Below are 13,233 nucleotides of genomic sequence, written 5' to 3' on the forward strand. Positions count from 1 at the left end.
AATAGGGATATAGAGAAATTGTGCTCATTTTTCAAAGTTTTCGTTAACAGATTAACGGATTCCGCTAATTTTTTTATTATTTTAGATTTTTTTATAGTATTTACGCAGTTGTGCAAAGATTTACTCAAACTTTTTTTTTGTACTTATACCGGGTGGAAGAAAAGAAGTGTTTTTCTTATGTTAAGTTTGAGACATCCTGTAGGGAGAACGAGGTACAAATGTGAGTATACGTCGAAATCATATTATAGTCTTATGATTTGGGAACATTTTGGCTCTTGAATGTCCGTGATATCTTGAGAAACAAAGAACTGTACTGAGGAAAAGGTACAAAGGAGGGTATACGTCGATAATATTTGGTAGTCTCAAATTTTGTAAATATTTTATTTTCTAAATTTTTCTGGCGTCTTTAACAACAAAGAAACAACGTCTTTTATGTTTTTTAACTGATGACATGCGCTAAGTGAGGTGGTCATGTCTTATCATACCACTAAGATGAAATTATTTCCTATATATAATACGAAAAAACGGAGTATTCAAAGAAAAAAATATGTGTAATGTACCTCTTGCTATTTAAAGAGCCTCCACCTAGACACCTAATCCGTACTTACTGTTTAGGAAATTCAACCGCAAAACATCACAGAGCCTCCATTATACAATCTCGTCTCTCTTATTTTCGCTGTGCATACCGCTTACCTAGTCGACAAATAACTCTTATAGGTGTCGAGAAAAACTGTTTACGTTATGTGCCTTTCTGTTTTTAAAGTTATGTTAACGGATATTTTTTTTGTTAATTTAGTTTTGTTTCAGTTAAAACACATGTTAAAGAGTAAAACCACCTATTTTTTTTTCTAAAGATATCAGGGATATTCAAAAGCCATAATATTGACAAAAGATAAGACTACAATATAATATGTACTTCGTTCTCCCTACAGGGTGTCTCAAACTTAACATAAGCAAAACATTCCTTTTCTTCCACCCGGAATAAGTACAAAAAAGGAGTTTGGGTATAACTTTGCACAACTGCGTAAATAATAAAGAAAAATCTAAAATAATAAAAAAATACCAAAATCCGTTAATCTGTTCCCAAAAAAATTTACTTTGAAAATCAGCATAATCTTTATATATCCTTAACTTATGCCTCGCAGTGTATATGGCCCATTTGAACAGAATTACTTAAAGTCATTCGACATTGCTTCAACAAAATAATTGAATAATTGTATGTTTTGTTTTAATGTTGTACGATAGATTTTTCAAGAACTATACAATTTGAAGAGTACTGAGAAACGGCTAACATAGTTCAAAATTAAAAAATAAACCGTTTTAACTGTTCACGCTCTCTGTTTGCCAGGTTTGTTATCTTGGCAAAACCTGAGATATTCAAGGTTTTAAACATCTACTGCGTGGGAAAGCCAACATAGTCAACATGAAACATGGGAATAACCAACACAGTCCATAAAATTCTTAATTACTCTTACTCAGGTCATCAGCTGTGTTTATTAGTTGTTGTTTCGACACGTTTATTGAAGCAATTTTATTAAAAGTATTCAGTATTCTTCAGTTTTAAGAGTCTTTTTTGAAAGTTTTTATTGTGGTACATTTTTGTTCTCCAATTTCTGCAAAAAGAAATTTTCTTTTTCTATCCGCAACTACAACAGTTAATGTTCCTTGAAATAAAATGCACAACCGTGGTTCACAGGAAAACATGTAACCAATCTTTCAAGTCGTCCTTAGTAAAAGATCAACGGAAGAACCAGAAAGGGAAATCAAAGGTACAGGACCTTCAAGAACTTAATCAGTTCTACCAAACACTTTTACCTTAGCCGAAAGAAAAGTGTGCTGATATAAAAGTTCTAATTCTGTGAAGAAATGGGATCAATGAGTACTGCAGGCAACGTATTTCTGCTAATCATCCTAAGTTACCATATGTGCCTGATGATGTACCCGACGATCAAAGTGACTTTTAGAAATTAGGTTAACTTTAATCAGTAGCTGGTAGCTTGGTTTGTTCGTTTCAATGATATAGATATGCCTTACGAAAAAATAAATAGAATAAAAATAAAAATGCTTTGATATGTTCAAATAAGGAAATAACTCAGCAAACATTTTGTTTAAACTAACTACGAAATAAAAATTCAATCATAACATTATTCTAGCTATTAATAAAAAGTTCATATCGATCTAAATCTATAAAAATATTTAACTAAAAAGGTAAAAAAGAATGGTAAGTTTATCATTCCAAATTTTGTTTTCTTTCTCCTGAAAAATATAGTTTTTGGACTTAATTATTGCCTTTTCCCCTATACACTTCATTTGTGAAAATCTGTTACTGTTTGTTATCCATAATGTATTTGTATTATGTCGATTATTCATTTGAAATGAAGTTCCAAATTGTTTTTTAACTTCTTTAAAAATTGTAAAAAGTAACTTCTTTTAAGTTCGTTGAGTGGTGTAAACATCTTCACATATTTTAATATTTTTTAACTTTACAACATTAATATTATTTTTTTTATATTCCTAAATGTTTTACTGTAAGAACTGTACCGTTTTTGTGAAACTCTGTTACTGTTTGTCATCGATAATGTATTTGTACTATGCCGATTGGTCTATTTACCGTTCCCGTTCACTGAATTAATAAAGAAATTTATTATTATCTTCCGCAAAAAAAACTATACAACCATCTCCCTTTACAACTTAAATCTACAACATTTTTCCCAAGTTCCGTAAAATCACAAAAGCCTATTGCCGAAAAGACCGTAATATTCAGTAGAAGAGTTTCTTAATGACTAACTAAAAAATTACAGTAATGTACACGTAACTAAAATATATTTGTGTGTCACATGCAGCAGCTTAAACTTATTAGTTCCTGATGTTGATTTTATTTGTTGTATGTTCAATTTGCAATAATTTATATAATTTTTGCAATATATTGTTTTTGTTTTTGCTTTACTTCAATAACTTGTATTTTTTAATATCAACTATTTATCTAATTTCAGTAATATGTATTTGTTATTGTTATAAGTTAAATCGAAGTATCTTAGATTTTATACCAGAGAGAGCATTTTATGAAGACTTTTTTTCCTAAAATTGATAATAAAATAGTTATCATAATTGTAATAAAATGATGATGATGATTATCCGTAATTTGTGAAAAAATTGAAATTTTTTTTTTGGATTAGAATGATGTAATTGTATATTTAGACATAGTTTCTAATTTCAAACAACTTTTCATAATAGCATTTTTTGATATTCTGGAATATAAAGGTACTTTGCTCTTTAACGAAATTCATATTTTTGACATAACTCGTATAAAATTGATAAAATTTGATATCTGATGGTTGAGTTTTAAATTTTTGAATATCCAGAGCATTTTATTAAGAATAACTTTTTTTCGTAAAATTGATAATAAAAAAGTTTTCCATGTGGTTCCTAGCTACGCAGAGACACTGTATAAGAGCTTCTGTATAAGAATTTTCAAATTGCAATGCCATATTCGGATTCAGCATAATCAAAAACAAAATAGAAACATATTTGATCAAAGTAAAATAATGAATTTTTCAATATTTTTAAAATTATTTATACAAAATAATTGTTATTGTTTAAAAAATTAATAAACAATTAGCGGCCAAATCTGCTAGTAAGACTTTTTACTTTAACATGTATAAAAACTAACAAAAAAAGTTTTAGAAAAATATAAGCTTGTTTAAATTTTTCCGAAACAACGCATGTTTTCGTTCTAATTGCACTCCCATATATAGCCATATTTAATTTTTTTACATTTTTAAAGGCTTTACAAGAAATATAGCATTTTTGAAAATCTATTATTGTTTGTCATCGATGACTGTATTTGTACTATGTCGATTCGTCATTTAAAATAAAGTTCCATATGATTTTTTTAACTTCTTTAAAAAACTGTAAAAAGTAACTTCTTTTCAAGTTCGCTGAGTGGTGTAAACATCTTCACATATTTTAATATTTTTTGACTTTACAATAGTCACATTTAATTTTTTTTTAGTTTTGTAAAGAATACGCTCTTTATAATGACATACAGTAAAACCTGTGTTAACGCTAACTTTCAAAATGGGCCACCTCTACTAACGGCCAGTTTCAAAATTCCCCAAACCAATAATTATACAGTGCGATGGAATAAGTGTTGCCCCCCCCCCTATTAACTTGTTTATTTTAAGAATATAAGCAAAACGCTCGGACAGGTCGATTTTTAAACTAACCATAGTATATTACAGCATCAAAGTTTCGAAGTTTACGCGATCCTCTTCAGGTGACAGGCATAACTTTGATTTTTTTAAATGGGAAAGTAAATCATGTGACACCTCATTTAAAAGCTCTTAAAATACTGATTTCAAAAATGTATAATACTTTAATCCTGTTTGAGAGCGTAGGCGCAAAATTTCGGTCGAACTCTTTTTAAACGCATTTATTTTTATTTTTTTTTTCGAATTCTGAGAAAACTAATAAGTATTTTTGAAAAATTTAAACGCAGAATCAAATATTAGATTATTACCGAGGGCTGGCAGTCCCTTAGAATAAACAAAAAGTTTCTTTTGAATGATATATTTGAAATTAAAAATCACACTAAATTTTCTCTTTTTTTTTCACCACTGTGACTTATTAAAATAAACATTATAGGAGTTCTCAGGGACTACAGACCATCGAAAATACTGTAATATTTCATTCTGCGTTTAAATTTTTTAAAAATATTTATTAGTTTTTTCAGGATTCGAAAAAAATGATTGCATTTAGAAAGAATTCAACCGAAATTTGCGCCTACGCTCTCAAAGAGGATTAAAATATTATACATTTTTGAAGTCAGTATTTTAAGAGCATTTAAATGAGGTGTCACATGATGTACTTTCCCATTTAAAAAAATCAAAGTTATGCCTGTCACCTGAAGAGGGATCGCGTAAAGTTCTAAACGTTGATGCTATATTATACTATGGTTAGTTTAAAAATCAACCAGTCCAAGCGTTTTGCTTATATTCTTAAAATAAACAAGTTAATGGGGGGGCAACACTTATTCCACCGCACTGTATGTAGATTTCCTTATTTATGACCTGGTATTTACGGCCACCTTTATAATACGGACGCGGTCAAATAACCTCATGTCTTCAAAGCCCAAACAGACAAAATAAATATAATTTAGGAAGGTGTTAACTTGGAGCAAAAACGAAAGTTTCCGAAGTTAAAAGGACTGCCAGTGTATCAAGCAAGTTATCGACAATATTGGTTTCGCAAAGCAATAATGCAATTTCAATATTTGGGCCGTTACTTAAATAAGAAGGACTTGAAGGATTAAGCAGTTTGGCAATGAAGAATTTTACAGTATCAAATAGATGGTTGGAAAGTTTCTGCAAGCATCTTAATATAAAATTTAATCAGTTGATGGTGAGGTTAATTTCGACAACGTAGAGGCAAACCAAGTTACCATTGATATTAAGGAATTATTCTCCAGATGTATACATTGCTGAGGAAAGAAGGCTTTTTTACCAAACCATGTCTAACACATTTGCATAAAAAAATGAAAAATGTGCAGGGAAGAAGGCAGCAAAACATCGTTTGAATATTTTGCTATGTGCCAAGATGGAAGGTCTGAAATAAAATCCATTAGTAATTGAATACAAGTAAAAATCCCAATGAATAAAAATTGAAAAATTCTTCAAACAGCTTAACATATGTTTTTTTCGTAGTATAGTATGAGTTTTGTTTTATACTAGTATATTAAATTAGTTTTAGTAGTCTCCGTTTATGTATAGAACTATATTTGCTTTAATTAATAAAATAAACAAAGTTCCAATTATCTTTTATGTATTTGTGGACTACAAAACCTGGCAAAAGCCACCTTTCTATAACGGCTATGATTTCTTTCATTTTTAGTGGCCGTTATTAACAAGTTTTACTGCATTACTAAACAATATGGACTAACAATTTTTTGTAGGGCTAACTTTTGTTAACAAATAACGTTTACGCAAAATGTCTCTTGTTTTCACAGAAAATTGCACAAAAAATCAAGTTCACAACACGCGATGTGTACGAACCGGCGAAATCTTCGCTTTGGAAGAAGTTGTATTAGAAGAAGGATATGGCTTGTGTGACAGAGCAAATCTCTTTCACATTTTTAACGCTTGTCTGTTAAATGTAGTTTTAATCTTTTGGTTAAAAAGATTTATAATATTTAATACGAAAACATCTGAAATTATCCTTTTGCACATTATCAAGTATAATGAACATAATATACACTGATCCAAATGAAAAAGGAGCCAATACCTTAATTTAATGTAAATTGTTTATTGCATTAGGTAGGAACTTATGATTAGACATCGACTGCTGCATAGAATAACGTTGTGGCTAACGTTTTAGGCGATTTTGAGTTACAGTGTTCTTCTTGTATGTACAACTTTTTATGCTCTATCTGTCAATATGATTAGCATTTATAAGAAAGATTCCGAATGAAGCAATACCATAAATATAAAAAATATTTGAATTATTTGTAGAATAATAGAGTAACTACAGATATAACGTATTAAAATAATACCCATATTTCAAAAACTACACCAAAATTTTATTCGCCGCACTGGCTGCTAAGTTCCGATAATTTTGACTAGATAGATATGTACTACACGTGTATCAGATAAGAACATCGTAAATGCAGTTACAAGATTATTAGATGAACTTTATATTTCTATCAAAAACTGTAACTACCACCTGTAACTGTAAGTGTAAAGTAGACCTTATAGGGGAGTGCAATTAGAACGAAAACATGCATTGTTTCGGAAAACTTTTTTTGTTAGTTTATATACATGTTAAAGTGGAAAGTTCTACTCGCAGATTTGGCCGCTAATTGTTTATTAATTGTTTAAACAATAACAATTATTTTGTTTAAATAATTTTAAAAATATCGTTATATTCATCATTTTACTTTGATAAAATATGTTTCTATTTTGTTTTTGATTATGCGAAATCTGAATATGGCATTTTAATTTGAAAATTCTTATACAGAAGCTCTTATAAAGTGTGTCTGCGTAGCTAGGAACCACATGGAAAACTTTTTTATTATCAATTATACGAAAAAAAGTTATTCTTAATAAAATGCTCTGGATAGTCAAAAATCTAAAACGCAACCATCAGATATCAAATGTTATCAATTTTATACGAGTTATGTCAAAAACATGAATTTCGTTAAAGAGTAAAGTACCTTTATATCCCAGAATATCAAAAAATGCTATTATGTAAAGTTGTTTGAAATTAGAAATGATGTCTAAATATACAATTACATCATTGTAATCGAAAAAAAAAATTTCCATTTTTTCTCAAATTACGGATACTCATCATCATTTTATTACAATTATGATAACTATTTTATTATCACTGTTATGAAAAAAAATTATTCTTCATAAAATGCTCTCCCTGGACTAAAATCTAAGATACAACCATCAGATAAACTTTTTAATTTTATACGAGGTATGTAAAAATATTAATTTTTTTAAGAGTTAAGTGCCTTTATTATTCACAATATTTTAATTAAAAAGATGTAATTGAACACTAAAACAAATTTTTTAATTCCAAGTAACTTTTCTTAATAACAATTTTCGATATTGTGGAATGTAAAGTGAAATTGAATATTTGTGATTGAGTGAAATTCATATTTTTGACATACCTCGTATAACAGTAATTTAATTTGATATTTGATGATTGCATCTTAGATTATATGCGATGCAGAGTATTTTATAAAGAATAACTTTTTTTCGTAAAACTGATAATAAAAAAGTTATCAGTAGGTTCCAAGTTACGCAGACATACTGTATAAGAGCTAAAAAAATTTTTTTTGCTGAACATTTATTGTTGTTGAAGCTTATTATTAAATGTATTTTAGGTAAGTTTTACAGCAAAAAGTTTTGATCACTTTGTAAAAACATCTTTTTGCTGGTGATTTTCGGTTTTTTATTACATTTTTGTTATCTTTCTTAATTTTCTTAAAATGAAATAGTGCATTGCATTTCTAAAGTAAAATAATTTAGTGAATTTTAAATAATACATTCGAAGATTTAAAAAAGCACTTAGAAAACTGTAATAGATCTGTTCAAACTTGAGTAATACCGTCTTAAACTGCTGGTAATTCTATAAAACTACGAAGATTTCAAAAATTACATTTTTTGAGACGTCATATTATTTGAATTAAATTTTTGAGATTTTTTTTAATAAAACATCATTTAGTAAGATGATTGAAAGGTAAGGTGTGCAAAAATTAAGAGTTTTATAAGAAAAATTATAATAGTTACACATTTTTAAATCATTTTTAAACAAAATTCAGGTAAGGCACACTTTCCGCCCACACCGGAACTATGCCCATACATTTTATTTCTTTCTATTAATAGCTTATTTATTCTTCCTTCATGTTCAATTTGTAAAATTTCATTTAATCCATTAGTTAAAGAATTACATTAAAATAACTCAACCGTGCACTTCGCCGTACATTAGTTTACAGTGAGCCAATGTTTATGAGAAGGGTGACTTTAGCGTTATAAATAAAAAATTATAGAAGATACAAATTTAATTTTAGAAAATTCTTTATGTAAGTCTTTTTGTAAAATTTTCTGAATTTTTCAATGGTGGTCAAGTCCGTTTTTTTCTAAAATTTATATTTTTGGAGTTATTTAAAAAACATCTAATTTCGTAGTTCATTGGTTTAATAAAAAATGAAGCACCCACTTCTTGAGCAGAACTTTTTGATATGTCGTTTATTAAACATTTCTTAATGAAATTACAAAAGTTCCGTCTTGTTTGATTTTTTTCTAAGTGAAAATCTACACTGCGCGTCATTAAAAAGAGTCCACCTAAAATTTTTGGCATTTTTTAATTTTTACGAATCATACCAGAAAGTGATTGTCATTATATGTTTGTGTAATGTTTAAGAATAATATTCTTATATGTTATAAAGCAGTATGCAATCATTTTTTAAAATAACAAATGTCAAAAAAATAACTTTTTCCAAAAGAATTATTTTATTGAAAATTAAAAAAATTAACATTGCACATTTTTCCTGTTTTCTTTATAAAAATTACAATTAAGTCGTGATTATTAATATTGTGTATTACCACCTTTATTGTGAATTACCCTCCTCATTCGATTGGCATTGAATTAATCAAATTCTGGATGTCGTTTTGAGGAAAAGCTTCCCATTCTTCCATGAGCATGAGCTTCCATGCTCACGATTTATTGGAGCAGGTATTCTGTTTCTTACCCTTCGTTTGAGTTAGTCCCAAACATGTTCAATCGAATTCAAATCTGGACTTTGAGCCGGCCAGTTCATTTTTGGCACACCGACAGTTTCCAGGTATTGCGATACCATCCTGGCTACGTGTGGCCGCGCGTTGTCTTGCCTAATAATAAAGTTTTCACCGACAAACCCAGCAAAAGGCATTACATGCTCGTCTAGAATTTCGGTAATGTATCGGTGAGCATTCAACGCTCGTCTATCAATAAATACGAGATCAGTACGTCCTTCGAATGAAATGCCTGCCCAAAACATTACCGAATCTCCTCCAAAAGCAACACGTACTCGTCGAACACAAGCAGCACTTCGTTCCCCACGTCTTCTGTATGTTTTGATACGACAATCTGAGCCATAAAGAACCATCCTAGACTCATCACTAAACAAAACATTTTTCCAATCTTCTATCGTCCAATGCTCGTGGTCTCTAGCAAACTGTAGTCGGCGTTGTCGATGTGCTGCTGTTAACAAATGTCCTGTTGCTGGACAGCGAGCCCTTAGACCAAATTCCCTCAACATTCTTCTCACGGTAGAAGTGCTTAGTGTCCACCCGTGAGCATTTTGAAAACGGTTTTGGATTGCTCTAGCCGTAAAGACCCGTTTTTGCAAAGAAGTGCGTTGTAAAGAACGGTCTTCTCTGGCCGTCGTGATTCTTCTCGGGCCTGATCCTGGTCGTCGTTCATGAAAGTACCAACAACTGTACTCTAGTGAAAGGTTTTTGAAAAACGGAATAGCCATATTTCAAGAAAAATAAGGTACAAACAACACATGCATTATCCGAAGTCGTAAAACTGATATCAATTTTGCAAACTTATTACCCTTAATTGACCTATCGGCACCGTTTGTCGGTACCTAAAAGACGCTAAAAGTGTTTCTGCATTGTGGGAATTTAGTTACAATAGAATAAATTGTATAAACTTAAAGCTATTGAAAAATTCTTACAAAATTCTAGGTGGCCTCTTTTTTGTGACGCGCAGTGTATATGCACTCCACTATTATTCTAAAAGAGGAGTTCAACATTTATATAATAATTATATAAATGTTGAACTCCAAATAATTATTACTTACTTCTTACCCTGACAAAATATCATATGCATATAAAAAAATAAATAAAAAAAATTGATATCTTTTTTATCATTTCTGAAGAATATCATAAATGCTGGTTACAACGTTATTCTTTGCAGAAGTTGATAATGTACGTCCATAAAAAACAAGTTTCTTAGCTTAGATTTGCTTGTATTCAATAAAAAAGCAAAACTTCATAACATTTTAGAATTACATTTATTTCGTTATTGAATTTCTGTACATATTTACGTTAGAGTTGTTAAGAATTAATGATAAGTTTTGATGTGCTTGCAGAGTGTATCTCACAGAGATTCAAATTGCTAGGGTAATAACTTGAATTCAAAAAGGTTACTCACGACGCTATACAGCAGAAATGTTCAATGTCATCGTGCTGCGATTAATAGAGCCTGGATCAGACATGACATGTATGGAATTATTAGAAGACAACCTTATAAGCATCATACAAAGGCCACTACAACTAGAGAGGTTCGAATTTTACAACTATTCTGCCGTAAGAGATACTGCCCGAACGCTACAAAATGAGTTGTTAGAAGACATACAAGAGTAAATACGCAATTTATACCTAATCAGACTCACGACCGTTGATTGATGCAAGAAGGCCAGCTAGAGTGCCTCTCGTGATCCCTGCATACTTTAGAGCCAGAGGCTTCTATGCAGAAAAACACATGAATTGAACTACAGTTACAATGTAATGTGTACAGTGGTCCAATGGAGTAATGTGATGTTGACTAACGAGTCCAGATTCCTTTTAATCGTGTTCATGGGCATATTGGGTTTGGAGAACACCAGGCGAGCGCTTTTTGGACTCCACAATTAAAGAAACCCAGGCTTTTGGTGGAGGTCCAATTATGGTTTGGGGTGGAAAAATTTTAAATGACTGCTCTGACCTAGTAGTTATTCAACGAGGACGATGAAGGCAGAGCGGTACATTAAGAGATTTTTAGGTTTTTGAATCACACATTGTTTGATTTGCTGAAAACATATATTCAGAATTTATTATTCAGCAAGATAATGCAAGACCGCACGTGGCCAGGATAGTGCAAAATTTTTTAACTACCCACGATATTTAGGTTATGGAGTGATCAGCAAGGAGTCCAGATTAGTCCAGATTATTTAAAACATTTGGGATACACTGGGAAGCATTTGAAAGATCGTCAACCACTAAGAAACCTACAACAAATCGAGGAAGTTCTCGTGGAAGAATTGGAACAAATAGATCAAGAAACTATTCGAAATATGATTGAAAGCATGCCTGGACGTTGTGTAGAAGTTACGCTATTAGTTTTGTTTTAAAATAATTTTTAATAACGCTATTATTAACGAAATAAATCGCCTTTTCCACATTTATCATTTTTTGCTGTATCTGCAAAAAAAAGCTTTGCTATATTTATGGCGAAAACCTTAGAGGTAATTAAATAAAAATAATATAATCCTAAAAAGAATTGGTTCAAATCACAAACATCCTTTTTCGTTTTGATCAGTGAATATTCGCCAGCACACGATAGCCTTTCGTGTGCTGGCGAATATTCTGGACCTCGAAGGTAAACTACACTAAGTGGACATAGTGTTGTTTTGAATAATTTATTTTAATCAACTTATTTCATTAGTTGGATTATACAAATTGATTTTATAGTATCATTAAAATATGGTAATATTTTCTTTCAACCAATTATGGGATATATCAGATTTTTTATTAACGTCCTTTTTATTAAACATACGCTAAACACAGTTGCTCGAAATGACATAGTGTAGTTCACTTCTGAGTTCCAGATTTATGAAAATCTGTTACTGTACAATTTATCTTCGATAATGTATTTGAACTATGTCGATTCTTCATTTGAAATGAAGTTCCATATTGTTTTTAACTACTTTAAAAAACTGTTAAAAGTAACTTTTTTTCTTCGTGGTGTAAACAGTAAACATTGTCACATATTTTTTGACTTTACATACAACGGTCATATTTAATTTTTTGTTTATTTTTAAAGGAGTTTACAAAACACGCTCTTTATAATGACATACACATTAATATATACTCACAATTTTTTTAGGGCTAATATTTGTTAAAAAATAACGTTGACTTACCCCCTTGACGCAAAATTTCTCTTGTTTTCACAGAAAATTGCACAAAAAATCAAGTTCACAACACGCGATGTGTACGAACCGGCGAAAACTTCGCGAAGTCGTGCCGAAAGGTAAATTTCAGAGAACTGCCGAATACGACCAACACTCTAGATCGCGATGCGGCAAACTGAAGAAAAGCACCGCGACGTCGGTAGTAAACATTGGCGCATCGCGACGATATAGGGTCGGTCGGCGTCGAGCTTTTCCGATTTTATTCGCGGAAAACTCTGTTTTCCGACTTGCAGGAGGTGTATGGGTATTGTGTAAAAGGTTGAAAGGTGCATAGTGGAAATATTTTAGTGCAGACTATGACCTTTATTGCAGTTGTTCTTTCAGAGATATTATTTCGGGCACGAGTGAGATCTTTATTAAGGTTACAATTATTTGTAAAAAGTGTTACTGTAAAAGTTTAAATAGAATGTTTTATATTTAGTTTTTTATTAAAAATTATATCTTGGTATTTTGAAGAATATACACATTCAAATATAATAACTCTTTTCAATTAATGTAGAAATTAAAAATGGTCTCAGACCATGGTGCTTAGAGATGCATCAAGTAAAACTATTAGTTTGATTTTGCTGAACGAACTTGACTTGAGTTGAAAACCAAACTTTTTTTGTAAAAAAGTTTGACTTGACTTGATTTCGATATCTTTAGGTTTGACTTATAATCAAACTTCTTCAAAGATTTTGAAGTTTTAATGTCATATTGCGCAAGGTGTTTATTTCCAATTTTAATTGAGA

The 13,233-nt window shown here is 30.5% G+C and overlaps 1 protein-coding gene across 1 annotated transcript in view; it reads right to left on the minus strand.

Annotated features, from left to right (window-relative positions):
* Positions 1-12,701, minus strand: part of LOC126892422 (heterogeneous nuclear ribonucleoprotein C) — a 2,215,671-nt gene extending 2,202,970 nt beyond the window's left edge. The window contains exon 1 of the mRNA XM_050661951.1: positions 12,452-12,701. The gene's annotated coding sequence lies outside the window, so the exon portion shown is untranslated. The remainder of the gene's footprint in view (positions 1-12,451) is intronic.
* Between the last annotated feature and the right edge of the window lie 532 nt (positions 12,702-13,233).

The sequence above is a fragment of the Diabrotica virgifera genome, chromosome 9 (assembly GCF_917563875.1).
Source record: "Diabrotica virgifera virgifera chromosome 9, PGI_DIABVI_V3a".
Classification (NCBI taxonomy): Eukaryota; Metazoa; Arthropoda; class Insecta; order Coleoptera; family Chrysomelidae; genus Diabrotica; species Diabrotica virgifera.